The 15,346-nt window shown below is 37.4% G+C and overlaps 1 protein-coding gene across 2 annotated transcripts in view; it reads right to left on the bottom strand.

Annotated features, from left to right (window-relative positions):
• XRCC4 (X-ray repair cross complementing 4) overlaps positions 1-15,346 on the bottom strand; it is a 283,894-nt gene that overhangs the window by 48,165 nt on the left and 220,383 nt on the right. The gene's annotated exons all lie outside the window — the stretch shown is intronic.

Genomic DNA, 15,346 nt, shown 5'->3' with positions numbered 1-15,346 from the left:
TGAACCAGTGAGTATTGTATCATGCAGAATATAACAGGAACTACCTACGCAGTATCCAAACATGTGTTATACCCACCCCAAACAAGTAAATACTCACACTGCATCACATACAAGTGTAACTGTATGACTCACTATACTCCATCGAGGATAAGTAAGTGAACAATGTTTCTTTTTACTTATTAGTTTGTAAGAAAACAAATCACATAGGAAAATATAAAGACAAGGAAACAATTACCCATTAGACAGTTATGAAAAAGGACCTTTCTTCTAAAAGGAAGTTTTTCTGAAAATTCTTTGTTTTACACACTTTCTATTTGTTATTTTAAATGTTAACCGGATTTTTTTTGTGTAAATCAAAAACAAATATACTATAATGTTGGGGGCGGGAGGAATAGCTCAGTGGTTTGAGCATTGGCCTGCTAAACCTAGCATTGTGAGTTCAATCCTTGAGGGGACCACTTAGGGATCTGGGGCAAAATCAGTACTTGGTCCTGCTAGTGACGGCAGGGGGCTGGACTCTATGACCTTTCAGGGTCCCTTCCAATTCTATGAGATAGGTATATCTCCATATATTATTTTTTTATTTAGAGCATCAGAAAAAAAGGACTTCTTAATGTATGGTCCCAGCATCCTAAAGGTACTCTTCTTACAGTAGAATTCCATTCTTTAGCAAATATCTCACAAACGTACCTGTCAAATGTCCTTCATTTCGCAAGTCACACGTTTTAGATGCAAATCACCTGAGTTAAACACAAATTTAGTGACCCTTCACTTTTATTATTGAAAATTATTTACATCAGCTATGCAAATTCATAGAATGGAAGTTATACAGTGTTATTTACAATAAAAAAACAACTTGCACAGCATGAAGGATTTTTGCATGAATAACATTTTTGTGCCCATCATTTTGAGTCTCTGTCACGCATTGCATCCAATATTTGGTGTTGGCAGGCTGAGAAAAATACTCACAAACAGCTGTGCAGCATCAGCCTCATCATCTCTTAAGGCAATGCAGCTAACAGACTATTTGGACCATTCTATTTCCACTTTCATTCCTTATAATGTAGAATGCCTCCCCAACCCTTTATACTCAGATTCTTTTATGACAAACCATACACATTTATATTAGTATTCAGGATTAAACACTGGCCTTTAAGGCTTCCACAACCCACTCTACCCCCCACTTGGATCCAGAGATACATTTCCCCCTTTAAATTAAAGATGGAATTATCCACAAATTCCACATAGTGCCCTGAAATCTAGTGTGTATGTATGAACAGCTTTGTTGAGAATAAGGCAGGATCCTAAGAGGCCATATGAAATCACAGATATCGACTCAGACTTTTCAAAGGATTCAGAGTGAAGACATGTAACATTAATAATGACCTGTAGGGCAATGATTAAAGAAATAAAGTAGTCCAGGAGAAAGAGGGAGAGAACAAAGCTGCTTTATTAATGAAGCCCAGCAGCATAAAGTTAATTGATCAAATGTGTAGCATTATGAAGATATTTTGTCTTTTTATCTGCTTGTAAATTGTCATGAACACTGGTAGACCTCTATTAAAATAAATAAATAAAACAAACATAAAAACATCGTGAAAGTATGAAAAATACCAGTCTTGCCAGTTCTTCTCATCTAATCCCCCAGTCAGTCTCCAGTGGTGTTCATCTCTTCTATTGTTAAATTATTTCAAATTATCTTCAGGATGATAAACAACTTAATAGGCCAGATCCTCAGTTGCATAAATTGACGTATTTCTATTGACTTCACTGACACTACTGCGATTAACATCAGCTAAGGATCAGGCCAAATCAGTGTGTACATACTAAACAAAGTCAGATGTCTTCTATTTCCACTGTTTCAGCAAAAGATGCCATCAAAATGGCACTGATAAAATGACAGGAAGTTAAATGCTACACAAATGCCTGACTAATGTCACTTACATACCTTCTTTCAGAGCACCTTGTATCATATTATTTTTCATATGATATATGAACATAAGTAACTCTCACTAATACTAACTATTCTATTCTTAATGGTTTATTACTCAAAGATTTTCTTAGGATAATGCAGAACAATTTTCAAATAAATAATTAAATAATTAGCAAATTAAAAGCCAATTAATCCTGCTAGGGGAAAGAACCCCTCCAGATTCTCCAACCAGTATGACCACAATCCAAAACCATAACAAAAAACTACAGATCAGAACAGGCTATATAGGCCCTGATCCCACACACACTCATTTAGCTGAATGGGACTGTTCATGTACATAATATTATACAGGTGCATATTATACAAAGCCACTTCTTAGCATGAAGAAGGGAACTGAACAGATAACCTTTAAAACACTGAAGCAAAATATAATTTTTGTGTCTTCTCAAGCAAGTAATAAAAGTATTGGACTAAGACTAAGCAGTTTTTACACATACAAGCAGATCTGCAATTACTGTCTCAATCCATCCCAGTGGGTTAGAGAATGAAACTTATTACCTTTTGATTGTTGGTGGCCTATATGAAATGAGCTGATTGTCCCAACCCTAGACAAGTTGGGCAAAACAAAATTCACCATCATAATTGCACTGTCTGGCACACTTCTTGGCAACCTCAGCAAACAAAATCCCAGGATTGAATATGTCTGTACAACAATGGGGCAGAGAGGGTAAGATGGCAGTACTACTGCCTGTGTTGTTCCTGTTCTATGGAGAAACAGAGGATCTCAATCTCTGTCCAGATGGATCCTCTTTCAGCTTCTTGGATGACGACTGTCCCCAAATTCCTGGACAAAGTAAATGTGTCTTTCAGCAGAAATGATCAGGAGACTATGCATCACATTATTGCCCTAAATCTTCTGTAGCCATTTACACCAATGGCAAGTGAATGAAAAGAGATGCATTCCGATTTGGCAGTGTTTTACCCCAATTTGTACTGGTGTAAATGACTATACAAAGGCACAGGGCAGCAGTGAATTAGGCAGTTTAACAATAGCCATAAGCAATGAGAACGTTGTTGGAAAGGTTTTAATCTTGTCCTTGTGCATAGTTTTAGCCTAATCTCTGCTTCCTGTCTTCACTAGAACGCTTTATTTTTGCTAAAAACTGTTCTACTGTGTTAAATATTTAGAAGAAGTTTGCTGATTACCTTTATTGTAAATGTAGATGCATGTCAGAGGCTAGTAATAGGTTAGATTTTACACATAGCCCTGGTATATGCAATGAATATTAATAAAGTGCATCTCCTAACAAACGGAGGATTGCCACTCAAGTTAATACCTTGCCATGTTCTGAAGATTTACACCTCTAAAGCCTTAGTGATCCTTTCATATGTGCATTTCATCTCTTTTCATTCCTCTGTTCCTATCCATTTCCTCCCCATCAATCCTGCTAGCAGGGGTCCAAGTGTTATTGGAAAAAGTGATTAAAAATAGCAAAATAAAATGCCAAAACTCTGACCAAATGCTCTTTTATTATTGCATTAATTTTGTATCTTGTTCAATTAAATGTATGGTAAGGTTTTAGCGGATATAAATTTAATCTCCAGCCACAGACTTCACCTGCTCTGACTTCTCTCTTATTTCTTTGGCACAGAAAGAAAACAAAACAAAACAAAACACTCTTGGATTTGACTGCAGCTTTCCCCCTCACACTACTTTGGAATAAGAAGGCAAGTTTTTCCCTAGGTGGGCCTAGGTCTGTATTTGGAACATGGCTCACAGGGAGAACCCAGATATGATTTAAGACAACAGTAACTTACACCCTCAGGGGAAGCTTATCTAGACTCATTGATAATACCACGGAGAATGGCAATACTTTAGAGTAAACATACTGCTTGTCAGTGCATGTCTGTTAAGAGATGTCTTTTCTCATAGTACTATCTTTGTATCATGATATTCTGAACCAGCTGAACTGACACAAGTAACTGTATTTTTGTTTTAAACTTTGCCTTTGCTGAACAGTATCAAATAGAGTAATTCACTTTTAAGGTGACGATATGCTGAAAATGACTAAAAATGGTACTGTGGAACTGAGGGATGAGTTTAGGACTATTGGTTTCATGTGAGTAAAACTGTCCTAATCTGGGGGGCTCCCTTTTTATGTCTGATTACTAACTAAGGGAAATAAAGGAAGTTCTAGTGAGGAAAGACTGTCTCCTGTAGGTCTGGTTTTTCTTTTTTGAGGATAAGCCACACCATGACTCAGAGAGATTTCATGTCAGCATATGGGGAGCTGAAGGCCACACAGACTTATTGTTCTCTTCAGACAAGGTGTGTGATCCAGTCCCTGCAGTGCTCTAGTCTTAATCACCAGATGGCTTTAGATATGGAAATGGAACATGGAAAATAATTATCCAGATATACTAGAGGGATAAAGAGAGCAAGAGATTGCACTGAAGCCACAGGAGAAGGCATATAATAGGCAGCTTTTTATAGATACATTGGCTGATACCTAAGAATAGTTGACAGGAAGCATATCTAGACAAATCATAGTCATGGCCTTTCCGATCTAAGGGTGAGATTAGTTTTCAGTCTGGGTCATGGTGTACCAGAATATCCTTGTCTAGAACTTCACCCTGTAGTGAGCATTATATTATTAACCAGGAATTAAGAGCTGGATCCTTATGCTAGTCTCTAGAGAAGCATGCCAGGTGTTGGGTATAAATCACTGCTCCTCCATCTTAGACCTCTAATAATTCTGACAATAAAATTGCTTGTGTGGCAAGTTATGTTTGCTATTGATTCATCAAATTGGAATGTTCCAGGAAGGTGGAGAGAGGGCAGAATGGATTGTAATGTGCTTCCATCCCTGAGCAGATCTCAATAGAATAAAGCCCAAAGGAATTACAAGAATGGCCATAAAATCATACTTTTAATAAATGAACACTGTTTGTGTTGTTCTACTTAAAGTTTTGCTTTTAAATCTCTTAGGCTGCCACAAATAGAGACTGTAAAAAATAAGACTAGAGAAATTGAAAACTGTTACCAAATAGAGCACTGCTACTCATAGGGCTTGCCCTGCGTGAATAATTTTCAGGTTTTGGCAAGAAATTTGTGAGGGTTTATGTTGTTCCTGGCAACAGATATCTACTTCTCTGCTGCCCCTCAGTTCTACCCTTTACAAAATCCACATTCAACATCCATAATTGATGCTTTTCTAAATACAGCATGTACCCAAAATTCAGTTATTGACTTACAAAGACCTCTTTCCAGAACAATATCAGGAAAATAATGAAATAAATATTAAAATTTTAGTTCTATGGTGTTACCATAAAAAGACAATACTTTGAATCCAAATTCCTATGATAAGCATAAATCAAACATGCAATATTAAGTTGTGAGGCTGTATTAACATTTTTGTCAGTGATACAGCTTTCAACATGCAGCATTCTAGCTTCTATTTGATACCGTGTAAATGTGGAAGGAAACTACTACAAACATTATTTAAGGTAACAGAACCTAGAAAGCACCATCTAAGGGTGTCAATAAGATAAGACTATAAATAAATATAAAGCTACATATTAAAACTTTTATAAATTAAATTTGGTTTTGTATTACTACTATAATTATTGCTTTCACTACTCTTATTAATTTTAGCATTAGTAATTAAACTGAATAGTTCCCTAATTTTACAGCATGATACTAAATTAAAAACAGTCCACTGTGCAAACAAACACCTAGAAACGAAACCACAGATTTGCCAGAGTGTTTTAACTTGTAGAAGTAAATCCAGCTGTTACTTTTCAAAATCCAGTTAAAACTGGAGAATACAACCACGCAAGCTTTTCTGACACTTAGAAACTTTGACTAAAGCAAAATAACATTTGTGGCTGTACGAGGTAAAATGACATAATTTCCCATCTAGTATGTACAAGATGCTTAGATCAATAGTAATAGCTAGAATGGAAAGGAAAAGGGGTTGAGAGAAACTCAAGAACTGCTATCCTTTGTCTCACTGATAGATACAACTATTCACCTGAAAAAAAGAAACAAACAAACAAAAACATGTGAAGATTTCTACAGCCCACGCCAGTGTCTCTAAATAGCAAAAGGAAAGGAAGGGTAACACAAATGCCGGAAGAAAGGAAATTGTGTGTTATCAAAGGACTATTAATTGCTCCCAAAGTAAGAGCAAATTATGATCTTCTTCCTTTTATTTACCCAGAGTTTCAGCTATACAATCAAAGAAACATTGTTTTGGCTGTGTTAAAAGCTGTGGCTTTTGTTTCACTTATGACCAGCAAGAACTTATGGGCTTTCACTTGATTGATTTTATAGCTTGTTACTATAGAAACAAGGAGAATAGAAGACAGGTCCCTATGTCAACTCACATGGTTAGTAAACAGAAATAGGATTCCAAAGCACCCCACGCAGCTCCTTGAGATTTTGTTGGTACTGTTAATTGACTAGCCCCTCATGCAAGAATGAAATTTGTCTTGATGGCAACTTTACTGTATTTTGAAATCTGACTTCCAATTTATAATTATTTTTACCTTTAGAGATCAATATTGTAATTCTAAAAGCAAAAGGCTCTGTATTGTCTCCTGGGTGATCAATGGGAGGCTAGGGCCTTTAGCGCGGAGGCCATGTGTTTCTGTACCTATGCCTCAGTAGCACAATCCCTGTTCCTTGGCAGAATGGCTTGACTAGAACTTTACTGCCAGTGCTCCTCCTGCAGCTAGCAGCTGATCAGGAACACCTAAAGTGGGTTTCCCACTACAAAAAGGGCATGACAGAAGCCTAGGGTGAATTAAATTTCTGTTCTCCTCACTAATGGGTACAAGAGTGGGAGGAGATGGAAAACGATGCACATCTACCTCCTCCCTTTGCCTGCCCAGTACTGGCCTTCCTTCCTGTGGATCTCCAGGTGCACAGACTGTCCTCCACAGTTCTGATGGATTGGAGGAGGGCAGGAAGAGAGCAGTGAACCCTGCTACAAAGGTGTCTGAGTCCCCATTCCACAAAGGGAGGTGTGATCCCCACGTGAAGGGTTGCCTTTGAACAAAGAACAGGGTGCATGATTGGGCTCAACGGTTCTTTAATGTTTCTGGCACAAAAACATCACTTGAAACTGCAAAGTCCTTCTTGAGAAAAGGTTTTACACACAGACACACCCCTTGCAGATAGGAAAGATGTTCAAAGTGCCATACAAATAGAGAGCTCCACTACTAACACATGCAGATTCTTCATCTAAATCTGTTCTATGCTGTATTCCTAAGCCTTGTCTAACTTGAGAAATGTACCTGTTTCTAGCAATGGGTGCCAGCAAAGAACACAGCTGACCTGCCCTGAAAAAAAACAACAAGAATATTTCCTAGCCTAGACAAGACTTTATATTTACTTTTATTTCTTTTATTATAAGGACCACATACATGAGTGGTATTTGGAAGCAATAGAGTGATGTTTGCATCAAGAGAAAAAAAATATTTTTCCTGATATTGCTTGGATAATGCAGACCTAAATGGTATACTTTAGGGATATCTCTTTTTTTTTGCATCTTTAGGGACTGATACTAACAGGTCTACACACCTGCAGCCCGGACTACGGGGGTGCTAACTGAGGTGCCCACTAACATGTTGCATTGTAACTGCCCCGTGCAGACCTGTTAGTATGAACTAAAAGTTACCTAGTTCATGTTAATATAGCCCTGTTTAAAGTGTAGACAAGCCTTGAAATTGCTATTAGAGGAGAAAACATTTGCATATGATGACGATGATACAATATTTAATTGGTGTATTCTAAGTAGCAGTAAGATCAGGAGAAAGAGCAAACAGTGGATTTACATGAGGATGGATTAGTGAATTCTGTTGTGCCTAATTAGGTTTAAGAACTAATAATAGCATTTGTACTATACAAATTTATGACTGATTTTCTTTTGTGAGTTAAAATGATCTACCAACATATATATATACCTTTTTAAAACAAAGCGTCCTTTGTGAAGTTCCTCAAACGTTAACATGGGAGCCTCATCTCCTATTTGGTTTCCTAAAGAAACACTTGAGGAAATAATCAATAAACAGTTCTGTGAAGAATGTTATTGACCTAACTTAACTTTGCTCATCTACTTCATTATCTGATTTTTTTGGAACTCAGCACAGCGTTTTACCTGGAGGCAGATTACCAATTGTGGTTACAGTGACAACATCTGCTGCTGCAAAGTGCAGGCTTGTTAGTCATTCTAAAAATATTCTGATTTTTAACCTTCATCAGTTTGTAATCCATCATTTTTGCATTATATCTATTATTTGATATGTACTTATCAAAAATCAACCCTGAACGCTGGGAAAATGAGGATCTGAGCCAAAGGATGTACAATATTCACATTCATGGAGATCTGTGTTTGGTTTAGATTTTCTTGGGAATATACAATATAATTTCAAGGAACCCCTGAGTAAGGATTTTTTTAAAAAAATGGATTTACACCTTTTAGGAAAAATAAGGGAAGAGTTACCTAGAAATATAAGGACATATGAATGTTGTCCAGCATGTAAATACACTAAGATCATCAACTAAAGAGGTGGTTAATTTATAGCCTCTGGAGATGAAGAGCACATGAGTTTGTGATTGACTAGCTTTTCTAATGTTAAAAGCTTCTCTCTCAGTTAAAACATAGCTTCAACAAGCTGGGAGAAGTATGCAGGAGCGCCACCAGCTTTTCTGCTGCCCTAGGCGGCGGAAGGCCCCTCCTCGAAATGCCAACCCCCACAGAGGCAGCGGAAGGTCCCGCCGCTGAAATACCGCCACGGTCGCCGCTCCCCAAATTGTAGTGCCCTAGGCAACTGCCTAGGTCGCCTAATGGGTTGCGCCAGCCCTGGAAGTATGTGGAGGAGAAGAGAAAAGTTGATACATTCCCCTGACTGTGGGGTTGAAGGCTGAGAGCCTATATACTAATTCAGGGCTCCATCCTACAAGGTGCTGAACACTGTGGCCCTAATCCAGCAAAGTACATAAGCATGTACTTAATTTTAAGCACATGAATAGTCCCTTTGACTTCAAAGGGCCAGATATGTAGAGGTATTTAGGTGCCTAAAGATCCAGGAAGGTGTCTAATGGGATTTTCAAACATGACTAGGCCAAATTTATTGATTTCAACAGGAGTTAGATGCATAGGCACATTTAAAAATCCCACTAGGCACCTGTCTGCATCTTTAGGCCCCTAAATACCTTTACAAATCTTGCCCAAAGTGCTTAAAGTTCAGCACACACTTTAGTGCTGTGGTAGATCAGGGCCAGAGTTCTCAGAACCTTATAGGATTGAACCCTAAACAGGAAAAGATGGACAACTCATAGGGCAGGTTTTGCAGAACAGCTACACTGCAGGTTCACCAGCCCAACCCCTGACCTCCCACAAGGGACGGCTGGTGAGATGAAAGGGGAGTAATCAAGTGCTATAAAAGCCTGACCTAGCTACCAGTGAGGAAGAGAGGCCTTCTGGCTGTAGCTATAATGGGAAGCAACTCCCAGAGCCAGGCAGGCTCTTCCTCTTTGTGTTTCAAACCTGTCCTGACAAAGACTACCTAATTAGCCTGTTTACTTTCTTTTGGTTAGTTTTGGTTTGTGTTTTTAATAAACTGGTACTTTTAACTGTAACAGTTAGCTCCTCTGAGGAGCTCCCCCCTCCAAAGTAGCTTGAAAACCATGCACATGATTCAGTTTCCTAAGGTTCAGATAAGTGCAGTTCCATGCAGAACCCTTCACAATGATTTAGGTACTTTTAAGATCATTTCTCCAACTTTGCTATATAAAGTGTCATGTTAAGTAGTCATACAAATACTATCCTGCAGCATTAACTACTCCTGGCTAAAACTACAAGCACGGAGGGTTGGGCAATGGAAATATTAAATAATACAGATCATCTATTTAGTAGAATGCCAAATGAAGTATCAACCATAAAAGCAGCATTGTAGTGTCACAAAATATTGCCAAGAATTAAGTGCAACAGCTCCTGTGATGTTTTTTGTCTGTTTCTGTGCTTAAGTTATTTGGGGGGGGAAACAATTACTACACTTATATATGCTCGTTTTTCAGTTAATATATGCACTAAATAGAAAACTGGACCAATTTCATCCTGCATTGAAATAAAACAAATTACAAAAGGGTTGAATTTGTCTCACTTACCTCAGAATTAATGTACTCAAATAGAAGTCTCAAATTCATTAGCTTTTATTGGCACTCTCCTTTTCAGTTAACACTTACAAAATATCTCCATCTCCCACCACTGAAAAAGTTAAGCAAACGCAGCATAGAACCCCTGACTCAATAAAAGAGGGAAACATTTTCAAAGGGGTTGGACCACTGAGTAGAGCCTGGAATAAAAGGGCTAAAGAGCTGCCTGCACTCAGATGGCTGAAAAACTTTGCAAAACCGAAGAGAAAATATGGAACATATCTAAAAATGCTGCTCAAGATTTTCAGAAATGCATACCCAGAAGTAGGCACCTAAATACATATTTAGTCATCGAAAGAAATCTGAGCACCCAATCAACTCCCACTGACTTCAGTGGTGCTCAATTCTTGAAAATCAATTCTCTTATTTAGGTGCCTAAATATGGATGTAAGGGAGGAGGTTTTCAGAGACACAAATAGCAGCTTGGCATCTATCTCCCAATGAACATAAATCTTTATGGTTATGAAGAATTATGTATACACATTTTCACAGAGGTTCACTGATGACCTTCAACTGCTACAGTTAAAAAGTGTGTTCATCTCTAACCAGGACGAAATACTTGTTAAAATACAGATGGTATTTCTGTGTACCTAATGTACTATTTATCTGCTTCTGCCTAGGCTCACATGTGGTATCTAGGCATTGCCTCTGGCACACTATTTCATTCAAAAAGCTGTGATAAGTTCCTCCTCCTATTAACTGGGCAATTTTGCAGCACATTACCTCCAGTCAATTAAGCAGGTGAATGGCCTCAGTGCTAACCTCTTGAATTCACTGAGGTCCTGCTCAAACTCGTATTAATGACAATGGGAAGACTCCTATTGATTTCACTGGGAGGCTCTGCAGGAGCATAAAGCCAAAGAGAGGGAATTTTTGAGCTCAGTATTTTTTCACAGCTCCACAAAGTATTTGTTTGTTTGTCCTCAGCCCTGAAGCACCTATTATAGTAGTGTCTAAGGTGCTGATTCTGTAAATTAAAGCAGTGGTTGTGACCCTCATGACTGCACTGAGTCCCATTCAAGCCATTAAAGTGCAGGGAACTTCACATGGGTGTCAGGGTCTTCACCAGTGAACCAGCTCATAGGATCATGTCTTATACACTGTTCCTGAATCACCCAGATGGGTGTTTATTTTTTAATAATACTTTACTGTGCCAATTTACACCAGCAGAGAATTTGGCCCATGTTTTAAGAGCATAAAAACGTCTTGGCTAGAAGCTTAATTTTTTTTCAAAATGGCAAATGTTTCCTATAGAACCTGAGGCTTGTAAGAATAGTATACTCCAGGGATTCAGTGAAGTTTTGCTGAGAAATTACACAAAAGAGCTAATGTTTTCATTTTATATTGTGGTTAGACTCTGGCAATCTCTCAGTGAGCCATGGGCATTTCAAGGCTTTTTATTTTCCTCTTGCTATCATTCTATTTGAATGGACGTTCTAGGTATTGAACATTAAATTAGATTGCCACCACAGTTATTCTGATTGGGTTAAACCAGCTTCTTTTATGAAATACATCTTCAGGAAAGCCCTAATGGTCCACATGACAGCAGAGCCTGAGATTACTAACTACAGTTCCTCTTGTTCTTTTGTATTAGAGAAAAAAATGCCTTTATTATTTCCAATGAAAATATTTTCAGGTTACGTAAAGTCAGAAAATTCTGATGAAACTCTGCCTAAATCGGAAGAGGAGGCTTTAGATATTTAGATATTTCTTTTTCAGAAAGCATAAATATTCTTTGAGGACTGTGAGCTTTCTGGACCCAATCCTACTTTATTTAGCTCAAAAATTTCCCACTGAAATCAGTGCCTAAGAAGTGTAAGATTAGAATCTGGTGATGGTTTGATCACATGGATCAAATTCTACTCATTTAGTCTGGTCCAGTATAGTTAAGTTAGTGCCCATCGAAGCTACTGAAGTTAACAGGGTTGCATCCTGATAAAAAAGAGAATTAGGTACTCAATAATAATATTTTTGTATATACTCTATTTTTGATAAAACAAGCGCCAATATTTAAAATTGGTATCTATTCCAGAGCTTTTGATAAACACGGACAGTTTGGATATCTTCTGCTAATTAAACTAAAGGAATTTTCATAATTTATTGTATTAAAAATGAGTTAAGCCATTTTCCAGTTTTTCCTTACTTGAACATCACCGTACATGAAAAACCAAAAAATGCAGGATCTATGAAAAAATGGAATTCAACTCCTATTTAATTGCATGGGAATCAGGGCAAATAGAAAAAACCAGAAGAGCTGAAAGCAGAAATATGTTTCTGAACTAATCTGTTTACAGGAAGACAAAGTATACTGATGCAGTATGATTTTTTAAAAAACAAAACAAGCCCTGAGCAAAGCATTCTGGGAACTGCACTCATAACTGAAGTTGTGCATGTAGTGTGATGTATGTACAAACACATTTGCAAATGCAAGATAAGTGCCCACATTTGAACAATTTTCACTATCTATATGACTCGAAGTCAACATACTGGTTCAACACATGAAAGTAAAATATTTATTTCAAATATGATAGAGAGCTGTGTCTGTCCATTAAATCACATTACAGCAACTATCTATTTGCTATGGATTTTTGTCCTTGAGGCAATCTGACTCCTTTTTTATTGGCCCATCTTTTTTAACTGTCCAGGTTCTCTGTCTCCCTATTCATTCTTTCCTTCTTTTAGGCTGGCATTAGTGTGTAATTTAGGTTGGCGTTTGTATGTAATTTTTCACCTCTAGATGACAATGGGGAGTGATATAAAATGCACCCCAGAATAGTTTGAAATCCTACTCACGGTTTCATCTATACTCAGTGACATGAGCACATCACTTACACAATAATTTTGCAGCCTAGGAACCAAAAATCCATCATTTGAAATCTCAAATGGTTTTCCATTTGATATTTTAGTAAAATATACAGAACCATCAGACTCATCTGGAATCTATACGATGTTTAAAGAGAACCAATTCTGCTTTCATTATTTTCCAAATGCAAAGAAAGAACTATAGGTTGCAAACAGCCAACCTTCTGTGTTGATTAATAGCTCCAAGGACCAGATGTCATGCATACAATATTTATACATTGTCCTTTAGTTTTCAGAGGCAGGTATAGAAAATACCTGAAACAATATAGCAATTGTCAGACTGGCCTTTGGAGATTTATGTGAAAGAAGACTCTATTGATGGGAATGGTAATATAAATAAAAAACACATGATAGTTTTCATTGATCTAACCCACTGAAAATGTATAACCCATCAGGGTGTTTGAGAACATTTAGATGCCTTGTTTCAACAGCAATCCATGTCTGTCAGCAATTTGAATTTTAAATTCATATACTTGCTTCAGGAAATAGCAGTGGGAGTACTTAGCAGGCTAGAGTATGAGGATGAAAAGATATGAAACCTTTATAAAAATCACTTCACCAAAGACTGTTGATTACAGTGTCTGTACTCTGAATTAATGGACATATCATTGATTATATGCTGAAGAGAAAATGCACAAATATTCCAGTCATGAGGTTTTATCTCCTCAGGTTTAGAAATACATTAAACTATACTCAAGATTGAAAACATTTGTTAGAATTGTTTTCAATCATCTGATTTATTTTCCATTTTACACAGTATTTTACTGTGGTTTTAAGAATTCAATTCAGACATTCTTTATTTAAGGATAAAACTTCAGATCTTCTTGTCAAAAGCCATAATAATTTTGTTATGGCCTGTTCCTACCCAATTACTCAATTATTTCCAATAATACACAGAATTAATAAATCATTTTTAATGTGTACAAAATAAAGTTTATTATGGACTAGGTGTAAGGCTGCATTAATCAAAACATGAAATAACTCAGGTGGGAGGGCCACAGTGTACTATAGGGAAATAAACACTATGGGCTACAGTGATACTGCATTGTCCCAGTGAGAGCTCCAGGAGGCATTGTGTCCTGGAGCTTTTTGGTACGCAGTAGCAGTGTGTTGCACAACCGCTTATGATGTAGCAGCATGCACTCCCCTCCATAGCAGCTCTGTTTATTGGTCTATGTGCGATGGTGGGCCATTCCATTTTGGTATGACTAACAGACCGGTACAGTACAGGGATTGCAATTATATCCATCTTCTGATTCTGCAGGGGAAGTGGGAAAGAGAGGGGGAGGAGGAAGGAAGTCCAAAGAAGGAGTTCTTATGCACCCAATCCCTCTGTTTACTCTCTAGGACCAGGCAGCTACACATCACACATATTGTATATTAAATGAAATACAGGGAATAAGTGATGTATTAAGCACTAAACTGCCTGGAGAGTTTTACAGCCTGTAATTCATAATCTATCTAGGAAAGTATTTATAAGATATAACAGGTGTCTTCTTTCCAATATATTTTGCATTTCTTTCTCTTCATTTGCAGGTGCCTGATATTAGAGATGTCTCTTGCTTTGATTAGTAACATGCTTTCACTATAACCTGGAATTCACTTGACCAGAAAATGAGAACTTGTTTAACAAGTAGAACCGATTCTGTAGCCACATTATATGGGCACTCCCATCTAAGTTTCACATACAGAGCAACTATAGAATTCCTTTATGTTTTAGTTTTCACATACACCACTGATGGAATTAACTTTTCAGCTAATGTGATCTTTGTTATCATTTATCTGTCAGCCTGGTTACTGGCAGTAGAGCTCATTATGGAGAACATGAAGAAGAGTGGAAATAAAAGATCAAATTTTACACTGAAAAAGTATGTATATATATATATATATATATATATAAACATGAGAGAGAATATATAATACCTAGCTCTTACATAGCACTTTTCTTTAGTAGATTTCAAAGCACTTTACAAAGAAGGTAAATTATCATCAGCCCATTTTACAGATAGGGAAACTGAGGCATAGAGATGAGAAGTGACTTGCCGATGGTCACCCAGCAGGCCAGGGGTAAAGCTGACCACTCTGGTCTCCTAAGTCCCAGCTAAGTCTTCTGTCCACTAAAGCATGCTGCTTCTAGGTTAAACCTACAACAACATACATTTAGATAAATTTAGGAAGATGATGAAAATCTGGATACCTATTGCAAGTACTCAGACAGGCAGGCATTGGCCCGCCCAAAACTAAGGGTCCACCCCCTCAACCGAGGGGGATGAAAATCTGGATAGAAGTTTCAATTAAACTTTTATAATAAAATTTTAACTTGCGAG

This window comes from Trachemys scripta, chromosome 6, assembly GCF_013100865.1.
Source record: "Trachemys scripta elegans isolate TJP31775 chromosome 6, CAS_Tse_1.0, whole genome shotgun sequence".
Lineage (NCBI taxonomy): Eukaryota > Metazoa > Chordata > Testudines > Emydidae > Trachemys > Trachemys scripta.
This window is presented reverse-complemented; position numbering and strand designations above follow the sequence as displayed.